This window comes from Geotrypetes seraphini, chromosome 3 (assembly GCF_902459505.1).
Source record: "Geotrypetes seraphini chromosome 3, aGeoSer1.1, whole genome shotgun sequence".
In the NCBI taxonomy this organism is placed as follows: Eukaryota; Metazoa; Chordata; class Amphibia; order Gymnophiona; family Dermophiidae; genus Geotrypetes; species Geotrypetes seraphini.
This window is the reverse complement of record NC_047086.1, coordinates 276,946,341-276,963,026: the sequence shown is the minus strand read 5'-3', so window position 1 is coordinate 276,963,026 and position 16,686 is coordinate 276,946,341. Positions and strand designations below refer to the sequence as shown.

Sequence of the window (16,686 nt, the reverse complement as noted above, 5' to 3'; positions counted from 1 at the left end):
GGTCTTAATGGGTTAACAAATGACTTCAGAAAAAAAGATTTCTTGTTTTCTGTAGGGAAGTTACTGATGTTTCTGCATATGTCTACAGCAACTCAATTGAGACATAAACAATTTATTCAATTAAGGTCTACAGTTTTAGCACTAGGAGGCAATTTATACCTTTAATTTTCCTCCAAGTATTTAATTACATTTACAGACATAAAATATGTCTACTTTGAACAAGATCAGTTAGAAAGTGTTGTGCTACAAAGGGTATAATTTAAATTTTCCTTGTGGGAAGTTTATTTTTCTATTTTCTCCCATTTAGGTGGGCTTTACTGGTTTCCTAGTGAACTGCTTTTGTATGTACTTGGTTGTATTAAAATTATAATAAAGAAAATAAATAAAGATTATGTCATGGTCAAATGTGTAGGTGACAGATTACCTGACTGTAACATATTTATCTGTTTCCCTACTTTCTAGCTCAGGCAGCAGTGGTAGTACCCCCTGGACCTGGCGCAGGGGCTGGCCCTGCTGAGGAGGAGGTGGAAGAAAGAGAGGAGGAGGTAGAAGAGATGGAAGAGAGCGAGAAGGAGGAAGAGAGAAATTAGAAAGTGGAGGAAGAAGAGGATACCTCTGCTTGCACCCAAACCCATTCCCCCCACTCCTCCACCCCTCTAGTGACCTCCCCTGTCCGTACCAAATCCCTTTCCTCCTCTGTACCCCCTCAGGAGCAGCTTGACCAGCCTCAGGAGGGTTTTTGAGGGTTAGGCTAGAGAGCCATGGCCTCCTGCATTCTCACCACCTTCTCCAACACACAGAGCTCAAGCACTGACAGTCCCAGGAACAGGAGCAACTGCTGCCAGAGATGCACCTGGCCCTGGAATTATGGAGGTCTTGGAGAGGGTGGTGGCCATGCAGGAGGCCCTTGGTCACTGACTAATGGTGGTAGAAGGGCTTCTGGACAGGGTAGAGCATGGCATAGTGTAGTGTTCTTCAACCTTTTTACACCTTGGCATATAGGTGTCCCTAAGCAATAGTTTAGCCACAGTTTCATGAGGCAGCCTCGGGGCCTTTGGTAGGCCGGCCCACATCACATCATCAAAGCAGGCCGACCTACCAAAGGCCCTGAGGCTGCCTCTTGAAACTGCGGCTAAACTACTGCTTAGGGGAAGCTGTTGCCGAAGTTAAAAGCACACAGAGCTGCTGCTGCTGGTCTAGGGGTGCGGAGACAAGATAAAGGCAGGAGGCATACGCAGCAGGAGGCTCAGTTTACGCAGTGAAGGCAGGAGTCCTGGCGAAGGCAGGAGGCATAAGCAGCGGAAGGCATACACGACAGGAGGCAGGAGTTCCAGCATACGCGACGACAACAGGAAGATGCAAGTCAGCTGACACCGGCACCGGAGCCTCTCTTCCTGCCTAGTGTGCAGTTTGTGGAGGGGACCCAAATCCTTCACAGACCAGCAAGAAATTTTAGGCATCCTAGGATGTGCTCCACCCAAGGTCCAGACCTCTCCCACCACCTGTAGTCTGACCCCCCCCCATCCTGAGGCAGCTCGAGTTACTCTTAGGGGACACTGCCCCCTTTCCCTCTCCCACCTGTAAATAGCCCTTTTTAGTTCTACCCTCCCACCATTCCCACAGTCAGCCTTCCCCAAGTTTTCCCTTTAAAAATATATGCAAAAAAAAAAAAAGATTTTATATTTGTGAAATTTTTTTCATAATTAAAAATGTATGCATTTTGTTATAAGGGTGACTGTGTCTTTCTCTTAGGCCGCCAATGGCTCCTTTGTGTGATATTCAGGTTTAATTGCCAGAGTGGAAGGGAGACAGTAGTCAGGATGGCCTGCTAAAGAATGTGTCACTAGCATACTATCATGGTATCACGGTATCAGGGATGGTGTGAACCTGACTCATTAATGACCTATACTACTGCATCTCAATGGGTCCTGGCCTTCCTTTTACATATGACCACAAAGTCAAACAGAAATGTTTAAGTTCTTTATTGTCATTCCAACATCACATTTAAACTGGACATGTACTGAGACAGGAATACATGTGAGCAAATACAGATCAACTGGTGCACAAACACTGGCTCTTACCCATTTCCCTTGGCTCTTGGCTAGACCCATACATGTCATAGCCTCATAGTCCATCAAAGCAGCTGTGACACAAGATGATACAGGCAGGCAGGCATAGGAGCAGGTGGGTGATATGCAGCAGGAGCCACTCTCAGGTAATGATATATGTCCTTGTATGTCCAAATGAAGGTCCAGGCTACTTGGAGAAGTAGAGAATGTCAGTGTGGTGGAATTTTAAATTGTTCATAAAGGGCTGCTCAGGCCCACACACCCAACCAAAACCACAGCAACCTACACACATTTGGTTTGTATACAGGGTAGGTAATAACTGGGAGAGGGGTCTGAGTCAGTAATGTAAAGGGAAGTGAGGCTGGGACATATGGCAGCCAAATATACCACTAAAACCATCAACACACTCTTGGAGTCCCAAAGACCAACTCTCCTGCACCTGAATACTATCAGTGATATGGAGCAGAAGCCATCACCATGGCACCAGGAATTGCACAATGAGGATGCCTTTGCATAGCCACATGAAGATGAAGGTCCGGCATACCTGAACAGGGACAAGTGGGGGGGAGCATGCCAGCACATTAGGAATGTAGACCACTGATCACAAGGGCTACTCGGGGAAGAGGATAGAACTGCCATGGAGGAAGAGCAGATAGCCCCCTCAGCTACAAACTCAGCAGCTTGCATACTGGATTGGGGTACAAAATTGGATTAAAAAGAGGCGGAGACAGGAGGATTATGCTTGTAGCGATGACAGTGCAGGTAAGAGGAGACCAAGCAGAAGGAATTGCAATGGAAAAGTGAAGGATATGTTATTCTTGTGTTATTGTTATAGAACTTGGTAGCATCGTTGTGCAATGGGTGGTATATCAAATTTTTGTATAAGGGGGTGCTGAAAAGTTCTCAGCCTAACCAAGAAGAGTATGATGTGGATATGGTTCATTCAGTTAAAACATAGAATTTCGTTTCTGCAAATTGGCACTTAAAGAAATAAGATAACACTTTTTTCAGCTACAGTCACAGCACACACCAAAGATCACAAAAGTATCACCAATATACTGCACGCTCACCTATTTATGATTTGGAGGAGAAGCCACCATGAGGCCACAAAGAACTACACAACGATGATACCCTTGTATAGCAACATGAAGGTGTGGGACACGAGTAGAGACAAGAGGGGGAGAAAAGAACCACAGAGTCCAGCATGATACAAATCCATGCAGACAAACCAGGAGCAAAAAGAAAGTGGGACGGGACGATGGACCTTCCACCAATCAATGAAAGTCAATGACCAAAACCAAACCCAACAGGATACTGTAAAAACTGTGTATTAATGTCCACGTCAAACAGTCAGAACCCAACACTGTACTGTGTTTTGGCGTGGAACACATGCCTGCATCAGGGGTACTATGAAAAAAAATCAAATTAAAACAAATTAAAATGATACATTTAAAATTACACCACATCAAAGCATAACAACAAATGTACCATAGGCATCAGAAAGACATTGAAGAAGACATCAGAAAAACATTAGAAAAATATCAGAACATGGGAGGAGGAAGTGACGTCATCGCCGCAGATGGGAGCTTGAGCTGAGAGCTCCGTTCGGGCCCGGCATTCTAACTATCTTTCAGTTGTGAAAACGGCGCGATTTTACTCTCCCTGGGTGGTGGTGAGGTGTGTGAAGGGATAGCGGACCCCATGGCAATGCGCAAAAAGTTGCCCAGTGATAAACCAGGCCAGCGCACGATGGAGCAGGCGCTGGGCCGGGCTGCACGTGGTGGCGTAGGCCCGGAGACCAGTAGCGGGGAGGCGGCGAGATTAAGCGGTGCTATTGCGGCAGTCGCCGATATGGTGGCAGAGCCCATGCACGAGTGTGCCTCGCCGGAACCGCTCATGAAAGCGGACATGCAGCGCTGGATTACGGAGGTAAAGTCTGAAATATCAGCTGTGGCAGTACAAGTCCGGGAGGCGGTGCAAGAGCTGCGCACTGACCTGGTGGAGGTGGGCACGAGGGTGGAAGTAGTGGAGATGCGCCTGGATAGCTGCGAGGAAAATGTGACTGGAGTGCAAAGATCTTTGGAGACTGCTTCTGCTGACTACCAACTCCTCATGGATAAGGTCGAGGACCTGGAGAACTACACCCGGCGTAATAATTTGAGGGTGCGGGGCCTACCTGATCTGCCAGAGTACAAAGATGTGCATGCTGCCACTATCAAGCTGATTCGCTGGCTTCTACAGGATGACACTCTGGAGCCAGGTCTTGAGCGTGCACATCGAGCTCTGGGACCCCGGACCACAGATCAACCCAAAGATATTGTGCTATGCCTACAGAGCTTTGTGCTTAAGGAGCAGATCTTCCACAGAGCCCAGGAGTTGGGCACGGTTATTTGGGAAGGCCATCGGTTGGAGTTCTATCAGGACCTGGCTGCAGGCACGCTCCAGAAGCGCCGGGCATTCAGGGAAGTGACTAAAGCTTTGCAGCGCAGCAATTTGCGCTACCGCTGGACTTATCCTTTTGGGGTAGTCATTTCCATCAATGGAGTACACACTAAAGTTACCATCGTTCGGGAGGCCCGTGGTTTGCTGCAACAAGCAGGTATTGAGATCCCAGAGGAGGCTGTTCCTGCAGTGGGAGCGGTGCCCAACCATGTGGGGAAACCTGCCGCCTCCCATTGGCTGAGAGTGGAGAGTGGATCCCGGAGCGGGAGGGGAGGCCGAGGGGGAGGACCACCTCTTCGAGCTACCGCCTCTTCCTCGAGTTGCCCCCCTTGAGGGTTGACAGACTGTGTTTGTTTTGTTGCTGTTTCTTTTGTTCCCTTCACACCTGTGTGGGGTGTTTTTTGGACTCACCCCTTGAGGCTATGTTCCTGGGTTCTGAGTTTTGGGTGGGAGTCTTGTGGGGGATGCCCATGGACTGGTTCTGGTGTGTGGTGGGAGGGGGGGTCGGGGGGTTGTAACTGTGATATGTGGGGGTGAAGTGAAGTGTGGGGGGGAGGGGGCTTGTTGGGTTGGAGTGTTTACTTGTGGGGATTGTTGTGGGTGCAGTATTGATAGTTGGCACTTGGTTGTGGGGTTTGCGTAAGGGGCCATGGAGATGGTTCACTTCCTTGTATGTTGGTGGGAGATCTGTGGACTCTCACTTTGGGGGAGGGGGGTGGAGGGGTGGGTTGGTGGGGGGGAGAGGGGGATATGAGGACGCATATGGTGGGGTTGGATCTGCATTTTTCTTGCTTTATTGGGATTATGGAGAGGTTTAGGTTAGTTTCTTATAATATCCGGGGTCTTAATTCCCCCAATAAGAGACGGGCTTTTTATAGGGAGCTGCTTCGCCTGCGGGCAGATATCTGTTTTGCCCAGGAAACTCATCTACTTCAGTCCCATGAATCCCTGGTTAAAGATTCTAGATTCCCCCAGGCCTTTTGGGCCTCCCGGGTAGGTACTTCCAAGCGGGGAGGGGTGGGGATTATTATTCGCAAGGGGATTCGTTGTGAAGTGCATAGGGTGGTGCGAGACCCTCAGGGGAGATATATAATGTTGGAGGCTCTGATTGAGGGGGGCTTGTACTCCCTGGTTAATATCTATGCCCCTAATGAAGGTCAGGGGGCCTTCTTTCGTGAGTTGGTGCCTAGAATTCTCCGGTTTAAGGGGGGTGCCCTGGTCTTGGGTGGGGATTTTAATCTTACTGTGACCCCTCATTTGGATAATTCGGGGAGGGCGGATCATTATGGGAAAAAGGATCGTAAACTGTTGCGGGAGGCGCTGACTACCCTTAATATGGTGGATTGCTGGCGGTGGATGCATCCATCGGTTAGAGACTATACTTACTTTTCGGGGCTGCATTCCTCTTACTCCAGAATTGATTATGTATTTGTGGAGCGGGGATTGCTTCGTCGGGTGGAGTCAGAGGGGATTGAATCACTTACGTGGTCGGATCACGCTCCTGTTTGGTTACGGTTCTTGGGGGAGGGGGGTTCGGGACAGAAATTCTGGCGTTTCAATGACAGTCTCCTAGATGACCCGGAGGTGGGTGCACAGATAGAGGGATGGCTGCAGGAATATTTGGCTATGAATGTGGAGTGTGGAGCATCGATGGAAGCGGTTTGGGAGGGGTTAAAGGCTACCCTTAGGGGCAGATTGATTGCTCTGGCTTCTGCCCGGCAGCGTAAACGCAGGGAGGATGCGGCGGCTTTGTTGATTTTGATAGGCAGGTTGGAGAGCTTACATAAGCGTAGTCCTTGGGATATAGAGCTGCGTGGGTGACTGTTCCAAGCTCGCCGTGACCTTCAAGCTTTAGATTTGGAGCGTTTGCAACTTAATTTGCAGCTCCTACAACAGAGATATTTTGAGTTTTCAAATAAAGCTAGTCAACTGGTTGCCCATCGTTTGAAAGTGCGGCAGATGCGCAATCAAATTCTATCGATTTGGGCGGCTTCTGGAGAGTTGTTGCGGAAGGAGGATGCTATTCGTGCCCGTTTTGTGGAGTTCTACTCCCATCTCTATACTCCGGAAGCAACCAGGTCCTTGCAGGACCTGGATGCCTATTTAACTTCGGTGGCGCTGCCCACGATTGCGCAAGACGATGTGGCGTGGTTGGACCGTCCTCTCACATTGGTTGAGGCTCGTGGAGCGTTGCGTTCTATGAAACTTGGTAAATCGCCTGGGCTGGATGGCTTTACTGTTCGGTACTACAAGCGCTTTCAGGATCTTCTGCTGCCTCCTTTGTTGTGCTTTCTTAATTCTTTGCAAGAGAATAGTGTCCTTCCATTCTTCATGCGATTGGCGGGCGTTACGGTGTTAGCTAAGGAGGGGAAGGATCCCCTTCAGTGTGCTTCCTATAGACCGATCTCTCTGTTGGGGGTAGATACTAAGATCTTTATGCGGATTTTGGCGGATAGATTGATGAGTTGGATTCCCCGGCTGATCCATCCGGATCAGTCGGGATTTGTAGTGGGTAGACAGGTGGGTGATAATACTCGGCGGGTCTATAACTTGTTTGAAAGGGCCAGGGGGGGTGTGCGGGAGACTGTGTTTCTATCTATCGACGCTGAGAAGGCTTTTGATAGGGTCTCCTGGCCTTTTTTGTTTCGGGTATTGGATTCTGTGGGTTTGGGTCCGCGCATGAGGGACTAGATCCGTGTCCTCTATACTTGTCCTGTCGGTTGTATTAAGGTGAATGGGGATTATTCTGAGACTTTTTCTCTAGCATGGGGAACACGTCAGGGGTGCCCTCTCTCCCCGCTCCTCTTTGCTCTGATGGTGGAATCCCTGGCGCAGCGGGTGCGGATGAATCGGGATATTAAGGGGGTTACTGTGCTGGGAGGGGACTATAAGTTGTCTCTGTTTGCGGATGATCTTTTGTTTACGGTGGAGGATCCTGAGAATTCTTTGCCTGCTATATTGCGGGAATTGGATGCTTTTGGTAAGGTGTCGGGGTTTCGCGTTAATGTTGGGAAATCTGAGCTCCTTAATGTTAACTTGTCCCCAGACAGAGTGACTTACCTCCGGGACCGGTTTTCATTTCGGTGGGTTCAGCATTCTCTACGTTACCTTGGGGTGTATTTCGGACCGCCGGGAGTGGATCTTTATGATCTTAATTTCCCTCCGCTCTTTCGTCGTATTCGCCAGGATTTGTTTAGTTGGAAAGATCAGTATTTTTCTTGGTTGGGTAGGGTGGAAATTGTGAAGATGATGATATTACCTCGTCTCTTGTTTTTATTTCAAGTATTGCCGCTCTGGGTGAGCAGGAGCACGCTGAAGGGGGTTCAACGGCATGTATTTGACTTTATTTGGGCTGGCCAGAGACCTCGAGTGAGCAGGAAGGTCTTATGTATGGGAAGGAGTGATGGGGGGCTGGGGGTTCCCAATGTGGTAAAATATTATCAGGCTGCTCAGTTGCGTGCCCTTTTAGAGTGGCAGACGCAGGACCCGAAACCGTGGGTGGAGATAGAGCAAAGTTTTACTGACGGGGTGCCATTGTTACATCGGCCATGGTTGCCTGGCAGGGTGCGGCTTGCGGGAGAGTTGTCTTCGGTTGGTACTTCTCTAAGGGTTTGGAATCAGACCCGAGGTGGTTTATTGTGGGGCAGGCACCATTCTTGGTATACCCTGTTACGACATAATCCAGATTTTCTACCGGGGCGGGGTGAGGGAGTGTTTGCTACTTGGGAGTCTCGTGGCTTGGTTTGTGCGGGACAATTGTGGGATCCGGTTTTGGGCCGCATTCGACCCTTTGCAGAGATCCGGGGCCGGTTTGGCTTTGGAGTCTGGGATCTGTTCCTTACCTCCAAATTGTTCATTATATCTGGACCTCGGGCCTCCTGGGGGACTTGAGGGGTGGCAAGACTCCCTTTGAGCTGTTGTTGGGTCCTGTGCTCCGGAAGAGAGCTCTGTCTGCTATATATAGGTGCCTTAATTGTCGGGGGACCCCGCATCCCTATATGTTGGCTTGGGAGGGCGATTGGGGATCTGCTATTTCTTGGGACACCTGGGGGGACATCTGGAAAGAAGTTTCCTCGGCGGGTATTGCTGCTTTGTTGATTGAGAACGGATATAAGGTTCTTTTTCGTTGGTATTATACTCCTCAGGCTGTGGCTCGTTGGCGGGGGGGGGGGGGTGCAAGTGTTCTTTGCTGAAGGGGCTGTGGGGAGGTGGGTACCTACCTTCATATGTGGTGGCAGTGCGGGCAAGTGCGTGGGTTCTGGTCTGGGGTTTTCTCTCGGGTGTCCCGGATTCTTGATTTTCAGATTCCGGTAGATTGGCGGCATGCCTTATTGTATTGGCACCAATTGGACCTAGCCTGGGGAGATTCTTTGTTTTGTAAGTTGGCATTCACTGCTGCCAGGTTGGCTTTAGCCTCCTTATGGAATCAGGCGCACCCTCCCACGTGGACCACGGTGGAGCAGCTCTTGCTTACTTGGCAACTTCTTTACCATTTGACGGCTTTACGGCATGGTAAACAGCATGGCTACGCTCGTATTTGGCGTCGATTTCGGGCTTCTGTGGGGGTTCGTGGTAGGGGTGGAGTGGGGCTTTGAGTTGAGTTTGAGGCTGGACTGGGGGTATTTGGACTGGGGGGACCCTATTCCCATTCCTTTCTTTATATTGGGTTGGAAGATCCTTAACCTTATCGGATGCTGTAGGTACTGTGTTTCGTCCCTGGGGGGAGGGAGGGGGGGATTTGGCTGAGTACTGGTGGGTATTGTAGTTTGTTATTGTTAGTATATGGGGATTGCACATGTTTTCTTTTGTTGGCAGCACATCTGGTGTTTTCTTGATTGCAGTGTGCTGCTCTTTGTTTTGTTTTGCTGCATATTATATGTCTATCTTGTATTTTGTGTATATCTCAATAAAAGCTTTTATTTGAAAAAAAAGAAAAATATCAGAACATTAGAAAAACATCAGAAAAGCATGGTAAACCTAAAAGCTTGAGTCTTGCTCACAAAAAGACGATGATTTTATATAGTAATAACACTCTAAGATGATAGAACAATATGAAATATAACATAAGACATCATAATGAATCAAAAATTTAAATAACCAGCAGGTGTATTTATGTTTAGAGGACAAGAGATAGATACATATACACTTTTCGCTCCATATTCTCTGTGATAGGGGATTAACAGAACTGCAAATACTGAAAAACCGCGAATAACTTTTTTATATGTTATTTGCTGTTTTCTATTATAAACCATCGTGAATATGGTGAAACCGCGAATAACATGGTGGGAGACCTGGCCTGTTTCTGAAGGAGAGGCAAAACATGGTGAACAAAGTGCTAGGAATCAGCAATTTTCTCTATAAATGCTTGGAATCAGCGATTTCTCTATGCAAGCTGATGTAATTTGGGGGGAGGAGCCAGCAAGCTAAAAATCATGAATAATTGAAACTGCAAATGCTGAAACCGTGAATATGGAGGGAGAAGTGTATATACAGTATATTTTGCATACATATAAAATTGTGCCTGACGGCTAGATGAGGCCCATATAATGTACATTATGCATTTTCATATGCACGAATAACGTTAAGAATACACACACTCCAACAGGACAGAATATATATATACGCTGTTGCTTGTAAATGAGCATTTGGTTCAACTATGTAGAAGCCAGTGGGAAACGTCCATATAAAAGACAATGCAAATCACATTATATTCTGTTATTAGGGGTCCTGTTGGAGCGTGTGTACTCTTAACTTTATTCACGCATATGAAAATGCATATTGTACATTATATGAGCCTCATCTAGCCATCAGGCACAATTTTATATGCCATTAGCATTGCATGCTTGTTAGTATCGATAACTGCATCGGAACTTGATTCACTTCACTTCTATTATAATAACCCTCAGAGTAACTGAAACTTCTAGAGGGAGCAGACCTCAGCAACTAAGGAGTAAGAGGCAAGAAACAGTTACTTCACAGGAAAATCAGCCCGACTAGAAAATCCTGACAAAGCTGACATTAGAAGGTGAAACAGGTCCCGTTGGACATTGGACAGTTTCAAAACAGTTCCGAGAATACGGATCTTGTAGTTCTCGCAATACAGATAACCAAATATGAGATAAGTGGCTTTTTACTTGCTTTTTCTGCACGGGACATGTTATTGTAATAGAAGTAAAGTGGAACAACTTCTAAGGCAGTTATCGATACTAACAAATATGCAATGCTAGCGGCATATGTTTTTGCCTGCTGCTAAAATATTAGCAGAGGCTTGTAATTAATTATCTACTGGTGGGGGGGACCCGGGGAACTACAGGCCGGTGAGCTTGACCTCGGTCCCGGGAAAAATGATGGAAGCACTGATTAAGGACAGTATCTGTGAACACATAGAAAACAATGGACAGCTAAAGACGAGCCAGCACGGCTTCTGCAAGGGTAGGTCATGCCTCACAAACTTATTGTACTTCTTTGAGGGAGTAAATAGACAGGTGGATAAAGGAGAATCCATTGACATCATTTACCTTGACTTTCAAAAAGCCTTTGACAAGGTACCGCACGAAAGATTGCTTAAAAAACTGTGGAGACACGGGGTGCAAGGGGAGGTCCACCGATGGATCAAAAACTGGCTGGCAGACAGGAAACAGAGGGTTGGAGTGAAGGGCCATTACTCAGACTGGCATGGGGTCACGAGCGGAGTTCCGCAGGGGTCGGTGCTGGGACCGCTCCTGTTCAATATATTTATTAATGACCTGGAGGCGGGAACAAATTGCGAAGTTATTAAATTTGCGGATGACACCAAACTCTACCGCAGGGTTGAAACCATGGAAGACTGCGAAGATCTGCAAAGGGACCTAACGACGCTAGAAGAATGGGCCAAAAAATGGCAAATGAACTTTAATGTAGGGAAATGCAAGGTCATGCATGTAGGGAAAAAGAACCCGATGTTCAGCTACAAAATGGGAGGATCACTGCTAGGGGTAAGTAACCTTGAAAGAGACCTGGGAGTGATGGTGGACACGTCTTTAAAGGCGTCGGCACAGTGCGCCACAGCCTCAAGAAAAGCAAACAAAATGTTGGGTATCATTAAGAAGGGTATCACGACCAGGACAAAGGAGGTCATCCTGCCACTGTATCGTGCAATGGTGCGACCGCATCTGGAGTACTGTGTCCAATATTGGTCGCCGTACCTCAAAAAGGACATGGCGGTACTTGAGGGAGTCCAGAGAAGAGCAACTAAACTGATAAGAGGTATGGAAAACCTCTCATATACTGACAGACTGAAAAATCTGGGGCTGTTCTCCCTGGAAAAGCGGAGACTTAGAGGAGACATGATAGAAACCTTCAAGATCCTGAAGGGTATAGAAAAAGTAGACAGGGACAGATTTTTCAGATTACGGGGAACCACAAGTACAAGGGGGCACTCGGAAAAATTAAAAGGAGACAGGTTTAAAACAAATGCCAGAAAGTTCTTTTTCACCCAGAGGGTGGTGGACACATGGAACGCGCTCCCGGAGGCTGTGATAGGCCGGAGCACGTTACAAGGCTTCAAAGAAGGTTTGGATAGGTTCCTAGAGGATAAAGGAATTGAAGGGTACAGATAAGAGTAGCGGTAGGTTATAGGGATAGTCTGGGACCATTGCTCAGGCAATGGGCCTGATGGGCCGCCGCGGGAGCGGACCGCTGGGCGAGATGGACCTCTGGTCTGCCTCAGCGGAGGCAACTTCTTATGTTCTTATGTTCTTATGGTGTTAAAGACATAAAAGATAAAAAAACATAAATAAAAGTAAAAAAGATTAAATTATTATTTAATAAATAGAAAGAAAGACTGAGATTAGAGTCATAATATATCTGAAGATTTTTGATCAATGAAAGATACCTACCACCACTTTACAACCATGGTGGAAGGAAGGAGTGGGCATCCATCCTGCTGTTTTTTTCGGGGTAGTGAGAGGGTAGGTTCTTCATGGCAGGAGGGAGTGAGCATCCCTCATGAAATTTTTGTGTCGCCGCAGTTTTTTTTGGGGGGATGCGCATTTGTTGGGGGTCTGTGGGGGAGGCCAGCGGTGGGGGGATTGTTTAAATTGCAGAATTGGGTGTCGCCTACTCCACCACAGCTGAGATGTTGGATACAAAAAAAGGATTATGCCTAGTTTGAACTTCATTACTATCAACATAAACACTCTACAGAGTGGACTCAATACTATACCCTCTGGACTAATTTTCTGTCTCTCTGCTCCATCTAAACAGTTTTTTAGTTCGATGAGCCATGCCTCTTCCCCTTAGGGAGTACCATTGTATAATTCTTTCTTTGTTTTTTCTCTATAGTGTATTCATCTTAGTGATGCTATGGATCCTGCTATTTCATAACTTGTATACTGGATAACGAAAGAATTTCTCTGCGAGGTTTTCTCTAGTAGCCGGACTTGCCATTTCAAGCTATCCAGCTCCATGCACCGACTGCAAATGTATGCCCGAATCCCCAAAGGGAGGTAGTCATACATATTGCAGCCGGTTCAGAAGACTCGAAAGCTCATCTTCTGACTTCCTTGGGCTTCCATTTCTTGCTTCCCTTCTGAGTTGTCTGAGTGATTTGTTGTGAACTTTCTGTCTCTGTCGACTGGATAATTTCTGACTTCCTGTCTGCTGTCTTCCTGTTTGTTGTGGGTCTGCTGGTATTGCTGTGTTGGTACCTGTGAGTGCTTGTTTCCCCTCTAGGTGTGTAGTTTGTGAGAATGTGTGCCCTGCTCTGTAGCTAGCTAAAACTAGGACTTGTAGCTTTTGTTCTAAGTCGCTCTGCTGGGCGACCGAGTTTCCCGGCTCTTTCATAAGGCTCCTTCGCAAAGGCGAGCTTGAGTGAGTGTGTGTTCTCTTCTGTGCTTGCTGCTTACTACTTGCTACTTCCCTATTAGTAGTTTGACCAGTGTTGACTAATGTTGTCGTGTTCTGGGTTGGTTAGTGCTGGTGTCCGCTGTGTCCTCCTTCTGTTCTCCTTTAGTGGCGCGTGGTTGTGTGTTCTCTGTACCCTCTGTGTATGCTTGGTTGTGAGTTGTACCTGCTTTGTCCTCTGCGCCTGCTGTGGTCTCCTTCTTACACTCCTTTAAAGTGGCTCGTCCCTTCTCAAGGCCCTTCGCAAAGGCGCTCTCGCTAAGGCGAGTGCCTTTGACGCTTGCCTGTGACGTGCGCCGAACAGCTGAGCGCCATTGGCCCCTCCCCTTTTAAGGGGGAGCTTCGATGTCAGGGATGGGTGGAGCTAATGCTCACCGATTCCCCTAGTCTCCTGCCTCTTCTCTTCCCTTCTCTCCCCTTCTCAAACTCTGAATTGCATCCCTTTACTTTTGCCTTCTAATTTCTCCCTCTGTGCTGCTCTATCCTATAGAAGTGGAAGGGTAGGGGGGTTCTGTATTTTTCTGTGCAAAAAGAATGTAGCTATGTTTCTTATGGCGTAATTTATCTTACTTCAGAGTGTATACAATGTTTTGTTTTACTTGCTTATTCATGCCAATTGTTATATCCTTGTTTTAGCAACTAATAAACATGATTAAACCGCCCCCCAAAAAAACACCAAAATGGCATTTCACAAAGTACCTCTTGAAAGACTTCTGAAGAAATTAGAAAGTCATGCAATAGAAGGTAATGTCCTTTTATGGATTGAGAACTGGTTGAAAGACAGAAAACAAAGAGTGGGATTAAATGGAGAAGGGTAAAAAGTGAGGTTCCCCAGGGATCTATGCTGGGACCGCTGCCTTTTAACATATTTATCAATGATCTAGAGATGGGAATACCTAGCGAGATAATTAAATTTGCTGATGAAACAAAGTTATTTAAAGTTGTTAAATTGCAAGAGGATCTTGTGAGACTGGAAAACTGGGCATCGAAATGGCAGGTGATGTTTAATGTGAGCAAGTGCAAAGTGATACATTTGGGAAAGAGGAACCTGGACTATAGCTATGTGATGCTGGGTTCTGTGTTAGGAGTCACTGCCCAGGAAAAGAAACTAGGTGCCATTGTTGAGGATACATTGAAACCCTCAGCTCAATGTGTGGCGGCTATGAGGAAAGCAAATAGAATGTTAGGAATTATCAGGAAAGGAGTGGAAAACGAAGATGAAAATGTTATAATGCCCTTGTATTGTTCTATGGTACGGCCGCACCTCGAATACTGTGTGCTGCTCTGGTCGCCGTATCTCATAAAAGATATAGCGGAATTAGAAAAGGTACAGAGAAGGGTGACAAAAATAAAAAGGATAGGTCAACTTCCCTATGAGGAGAGGCTAAAGTGGCTAGGGCTCTTCATCTTGGAGAAGAGACAGCTCAGGGGCGATATGATAGAGGTGTATAAAATAAAGAGTGGAGTGGAAAGGGTAGATGTGAATCATTTGTTCACTCTTTCCAAAAATACTAGGACTAGGAGAAATGCAATGAAGCTACTAAGTAGTAGATTTAAAACAAATATTTCTTCACACAATGTGTAATTAAACTCTGGAATTTGTTGCTGGAGAATATGGTGAAATCAATTAGCTTAGCAGGGTTTAAAAAAGGTTTGGATAATTTCCTAAAACAGAAGTCCATAGGTCATTAGTGAGATGGCTTGGGGAAATCCACTGTTTATTCCTAGGATAAGCAGCATAGAATCTGTTTTGCTACTTACTTGGGAACTGGGTTGGCCACTGTTGGAAACAGGATTCTGGGCTTGATGGACCTTTGGTCTGTCCTTGTATTGTAGGGTCATGAAATGGTTAACTGTTGTTTAAAATATTGCTCTGGCCTACATAGCTGAAAACAGTGTACAATCTATTGACCTCATCTGCCTAAAATGTATGTCCCTACCTTACCACATTGTAAGCTAAATAGATAAGAGTTTGAGCCATGATGTACCCTGCCCTTCTGTACATTTAACATTTAGAACTGTAAGAGTTAGATAAGGGACCTGCTAGTGTGAGCTTAGGACCAATAATAATTGTAGAAAAGTTATAGAAGTAACAAATGAAAATTGTAGTTTTTTCATATATTAGTTTGTGAAAAGGGCATAAAAGTCCGTGTATTTCCTGTTTCTGACACTCTAGTAGGCAGGCTATTAACTGCACTAGAGTCCGGTATACCGTAATAAATCTCTTGTACTTTCTTCATGCCTCTGACTTTGTGTGTCCAAGTGACCTTTCATTTGGCTTCCGCACAGGGACTTGAAGGTCTCTTGACCACTGGTTACTCGATTGGTCACTTGTTTCTGGTCCTATGGCTGACGTGTCTGCTTAGCCGGCTGCCTTCCTTTTGGGAGGTTGGCATACCTCAGGACGTTTGACCACTTCAACTGACTTATCTAGTCTCAGTTTAAAGTACAAGAATCTGTATCAGTTTAATTCTGTCCTGGAGTGGCCACCATCTGGTAAGTGGGAACTGATCATCCCTATCCTGTCTCTCATCTCCTGCCTAGTAAGCCACTTGATCCGTCGCTGAAATCGTGGGGAGGGATTCTAGGAACTGTTATTTTCTGGTTGGGTAACTAAACTGAAGTCTGTTGTGTTTTGTGTGTTTGAGAGTGTCTGAGACGTCCTTGAGGACGAAGCGAGTGCGGACCTGTTAGTACTGTGTTTCCCTAGTCTGGAGATGGGCAGGGCCAGGAATACAGGGAAGTGTTTTTGTCCTCCATTGCACAATGGGGGGATGTCAGTATACCTGTGGGGACCCCTTGATATGTTAGCTAATTTTAAGAAGGGATTTGTCTCTGATTACATTTAACAAATCAACCCTTATTCGTCTGTGCCAGTTAGAATGGCCGATATTTGGTGTGGGCTGGCCCCCCTCTGGCTCCCTGGAAGAGGACATAACCCGTCAGGTTTTTATGCATTCGTTTGCTGTCGGTTTATCAAGTTTTATCAAGTTTATTAGCAAAATTTGAGTAATCGCCTATTATAATCACTAAGCGATGTACATAACATGAAGACAAGTTTTTATTTTTATTTTTTCTTTCCAACTTATGAATTATCTTTAATCTTATCTACTGTTTTGCCTTTTGTCCTTGTTTTGTTCTATTTCTATCATTTAAATTTCTCCAGAGCTCTATTGTTCAACAGTTCCCCCATCTGCATCTATTCATTTCTCTCCTCTCTTCTACCTTCCAAAGTATTTAGATCAATGCTGTATTGTTAAAATGTTTATTTTATTTTTTCTTCTATCTCTAC

At 46.2% G+C, this 16,686-nt stretch overlaps 1 long non-coding RNA gene across 1 annotated transcript in view; it reads left to right on the top strand.

Annotated features, from left to right (window-relative positions):
* Nucleotides 1-939, top strand: part of LOC117356457 — a 69,653-nt gene extending 68,714 nt beyond the window's left edge. Inside the window, exon 3 of the long non-coding RNA XR_004538645.1 lies at nucleotides 463-939. This is a non-coding gene — a long non-coding RNA (uncharacterized LOC117356457). The remainder of the gene's footprint in view (nucleotides 1-462) is intronic.
* The last annotated feature ends 15,747 nt before the right edge of the window (nucleotides 940-16,686 follow it).